This window comes from Penaeus vannamei, chromosome 4, assembly GCF_042767895.1.
Source record: "Penaeus vannamei isolate JL-2024 chromosome 4, ASM4276789v1, whole genome shotgun sequence".
Lineage (NCBI taxonomy): Eukaryota > Metazoa > Arthropoda > Malacostraca > Decapoda > Penaeidae > Penaeus > Penaeus vannamei.
In genome coordinates this window covers 40,675,384-40,680,226 of record NC_091552.1, presented here as the reverse complement: position 1 = coordinate 40,680,226, position 4,843 = coordinate 40,675,384, and the positions used below count along the sequence as shown (strand labels likewise).

General features: G+C 30.8%; 1 protein-coding gene across 2 annotated transcripts in view; it reads left to right on the top strand.

Moving 5' to 3' along the window:
* The window catches only part of LOC113819935 (transmembrane protein 243), a 7,139-nt gene extending 4,557 nt beyond the window's left edge, over window positions 1-2,582 (top strand). For both annotated transcript variants that reach the window (XM_027372170.2, XM_027372172.2), the window contains exon 4: window positions 1-2,582. This exon is cut by the window's left edge and continues 1,680 nt beyond it. The gene's annotated coding sequence lies outside the window, so the exon portion shown is untranslated.
* Window positions 2,583-4,843: the final 2,261 nt, after the last annotated feature.

Genomic DNA, 4,843 nt, shown 5'->3' with positions numbered 1-4,843 from the left:
TAAATTCCTAGTCTTTCTTTTGTACCATCTGATGTTTTGAATAAATTAAAGACAAATATAGCTAGATCAGAATGTTTTAATTTCTTTGGTAAGTTATTAGTCTTTTTTTTCTGTTCATTCCTTATAATGCTTTCCCTATACACATACCTACTTTTCTTGCATTATTTTAAAAGCAGTTGACCAAACTGGATAATTTACCTGAAACATTATACATTGTGTCTTTTTTATGTACTTTCAGTAATTAGATGGGTGAAAAACATGCTCTCTGTAGTGTCTGATGTACATTTTAGTTCTTAATTCTCTTGTGATATTTTGTGTGAAAAATGTATTATAGGTTCATTATAAAAGTATTTTTGTTATTTTGTTAGAGGTGTAATTTCCTGTGTGTTTTTGTAATATACTTTATTGTCAATGTTTGCACTTACTATGGAGTTATTCTGTATTTGTATTTAAGGATTATTAACTTTGCCTTTCTTAACATAGATTGATGTCAGGAAATGAAAACTATATGTTATGGAACTAATACATTCAGGTTACATTGTGGTTTATAAGAAAGGTTTGATAACCTTTTATGCAGTAGTGTTCCCTTTATTAAAGTGATTTTTATTATCATTTTTGTAGTGGCAAGGTATCTATTAACAAGGTCAGGCTGCTAAAAATAAGTGACTACTTAGACCTTGACTAGAGAATATAATGTTACATGTTATATTCACATGTTATAGTTACATTTACAAAGAAAAATTAATTTAATGAACACCAAAAAAGTCCAATTAAAAAGGAAGTTATGCCGTCGGAGTAGGGGAAAAAAGGTTAATTTAATGAACACCAACCTTATGTAAAAAAAAAAAAATCCAAATAACAAGGAAGTAATGCTGTTGGAGTAAGAAAAGATATAGTAGGGAAAATTATATGGAGAAAGTTATAGTGGGAAATATAAGTTAAGTAGTTTTAAATTTTATGAAAGATTTTTCTACTATTTCTGGACAAGAAAAAGGGTAGAGGTTATTTTAAAGTTAATTTGATATGGGTTTCATCTTTAGCTAACTGTAAATTTCTTGAGGTCTGAAGGGATGCCAATATGAATAAACAAAAAAGATTTTTAAATTTTAAAAAATTTTCATGTTCATCATTTGTTACTGTAATGAAGGTACCTCCGCTTAATTAATGATAATAATGAAAATGATAATATGAATAATAGTTCTGAAATCATGTTGATTAAATAGCTTAAATGGAGAACTCTGAATAGATGCCAAATTCAACAAAGAATTCAGATTCATGATTCAAAAAATTATTTTGAAAAATCAGAAAATAAATTCACTTCACAGAAAAAATAATGGATGAGATGTTTATTTGTTATAATAGGTGAAATAAACTGTCGGATAGTTTCAAAAATCAAGATGAAAGGATGATTTCCCTAAAGTTGAAAAGAAGGAAAGGAAAATGGGAAAATTCTTTAACCAGTAACATCATAGGATATATCGCTTCATGGAAAGTGTGTAGCTAGATGTACATCACATGATTGTAAAGCTTAATAGGAATTTGATATGATACATTTTACAGGGAATGAGATGGAAGTATACAATAATAATTCAAGTAACAGCAGTGACTAATAAAATCAGGAAATATATAAAAGAAAATTGAAGGGGTGTTATTGCCAAATCCCCCCCCCCCCATCAAATTGCATATAGGAGGATCAGCCAGAAAATCAAAATGTGTGGTAATATGTTTAAAGTATTTAGGGGGGGTATTGATCAAAAGATGGGCTAAGCAAACTAAATGACTTGAAAATAGAAAGATAGTTGAATACTGTTTTTCATCATCCTATTATTATCATTAATTGTATTTTTAGCTTCATATTGTATCTTCTTAGAACTTTGAAAAACACAGGTAGCTCATTGTTTAGATGAATATCTAAAAACATTCTTTAGAGCCCCTTATGCTATTTTGATTATGCCTTTGTATCATTTAAAACACGTTCTCATATGAAATCCATGTTTCTATATTGTAGTGCAGGACCATATAATGAGAGCTTTAATACCAAGATTTATTTAAGGATAGGCTGACAGATATTTTTATGGTAATATGAACCATTATCATTCACCCTTTTTGAGTCCTTCAAAGATTAATAACATATCAACGGTCAAAAAGTGATAATATATCCTCTTGTTTCTTTACTAAATAAAAAATGCATCAGAGTAGCAGGCTATGCTCTTAACAGGACAGTACATCAGTGGTAAACTATGTATAATACTTAATGCTTATGTTCCATATGTTAACCTACAAGCTTAGAGAGAGTGTTTGTTATCCACACTTTTATGGAAGCTAAATCATTCAGTTATATATACAGGCTAAAATACTCAAAGTGCCGATGACTAGAAAATGCAGTAATATTTTGGCTAATTGTATGCCATGCTTAATAACTCATGTGCCTTTCTTTCTATATTATAACAATACAAACTGCACAGTTTGCAATAATTGAGACTCAGGTCCCAGTTTGAGCTTGTACTATTGTGGACACTTGTTTTTAAAATACTTTATTGCTTAGTATAATTGTAGGTAAATAAAGTCTTCATGCAACGGAAGCATTTGTTTTCTTGATATTCTATTATCACAGAGAACTGTTGTTTATAAACTTTGTAATCATACAATGCTTTGGAAAAGGTAGCTTTAATTAATATGTCGAGCATGTACATAGAAAGAATGAAGCTATAATATTATAATAAGAAAAAAAGTATATTTTTATTACATGTAATGTGTGTAGCTGGTAATATATACTATTTTGCTTTTAATTATTATGATAATGTTATAATGTGTTCCCATTGGGAGATTTTCATACCCTTAGATACTTCAAAATCAGAAATTACTCATATATTACTTTTCCATGTATCACACCTGTCATATTCATTGAGGAGTTACGAAGAAGTTGACTTGGGAATGGTTAATGGTTGAAACAAATACATGTGCTAAACATCTAAGGTGATATAGGACTATGGTAAGGTATTGTGGTGAAAAGGATAAATGAACAATTAGTATGAAGAGTGTTAAATGTAAAAGGTTATAGTGTTATAGGGTAGTATGATAGGGAAAAGGGTAAAGAGGGAGTGCAAATGAAGTAAATAGGAGATTAATAATGGAAAGATTTAAGGGTATAGGGTAATTGGACGGGATGGGTTGTATCTTTTGTTGGCAAAGCTATTGTAACATAGATTTAAGGAAAAACTGGCAAAAGAGCTGTTAAGAAATAATCAATGGCTAATACGGGTAGAGATGACTGTTAGAGAAGTAGTAGAAGTGTCTGGGAGATGAGATAAGGGGACTGGGGAAGGAGGGGAAGTATCAGGAAGAGCGTCCAATAAGCAGTCAAGGATCAATGGTAGTGGGTTCATATCATATGGGTTTTATCCTTAAATGAGAATTTTTTTTCCTTTGGTGTTATTTCACCTGTTCACCTATGCTGTTCATTATCTCCATATAATACAAGGATCCCTACTGGAATAAGTCTACATTTAATTAATTTAATTTCCTTTGTTTTCACTCCTTTTCCAACTAGAAGTGATATGCTACCCAAATGTACCAAGGTTACTCATTATGCTGCTTCCTTACGATTTTCCAAAATAATGTATAATAGATAAGGGTTCCAAGAAGATCCCTGATGGAATTTGACTATAGTTTGGAACCAAAATGTTTTTTTTTTAATATCTCATCAGAGTTCTAGCTTCATATATTCTCTTACTGTTGACATCCTTTTTGGGCACATGTTTTTTCCCTCATGTATTTCCATTAGCCTTCTGTAGATTGATAGAAACAATATAGTCCTCTTCTCTTCACTTCTTCTTCTCCATTAACTGTCTCAGAGTGAGAATTGCAACTGTAGTGCTTTTCCCTTCTTTAATCTGTTGACACTAGGAGTCCAAATATATTGATACTGTCCATTGTGGTCTTGCTGTATTAATTTTGGTGCTAGTAACTTACTAGACCTGCTTCACTTCAACTATTCAACCTGTATTATGTTTTGAATTATGAATGATATTACCATAATGGTAATAATGAAAATGAAAATGTAAATGATGATAATAAAGAAAATGATTTTTTCCCCAGAAAATTTAAAGAATGGTTATACAGGTGACATTAGATAGACCTGGCGACTCAGTGCATGAATTCAGTGCCATTGGTTAAAATCAAACTTGTAATTAGGTATTATTACAGAATTCCTCCATTACTGGAGATTTTTCCCTTGTTCTCAAATAAGCTTCAAGTCAAGAATGCCTACTTTTCCCCCCCAACCTCTTTCAAACTTCTGCTATATTACTTTGTTTTGGCTTGTTCACTTTATTCCTTCTTCTAGTATTACTCTTTCAATTGGAATATCATCTCTAGCTACCAATCTTGTATCTTTTTTGTTTATTGGATTTTCATAGTGATTTGCAAATTATGTCTAAATATAGTCCTTTTGTCTTTTCCATGTTTATGCAGATTCTAAACCCATTTCAAATAATTTAATCTTAGATACTATTTTTTACCTTGATATGCCAATGGTTTGGTTAGCCATCAAAAGTCATGTAGTATAATTGTAAATTATTATAGCAAAGGGTATGAATGTGTTCATAATCAGAACAAAATATGTTAGATTTCAATGGCCATACAGCATTATAAGGTAGTATTGAAGTGAAAAGTTTAAAAAGAGGGAGAGTAAATAGATTAGGGTAGCATTTAGTAGAAGGGGAAGGGGGTTCAGGATGAAGGGTGAATATATCAAATGGAGGATAATTATATATCTGAGAAAGAGCAAATTGTTATTGGAAAAAGTGGGGATTCTATGAGGATATCCAACTGGTTAGGGAGT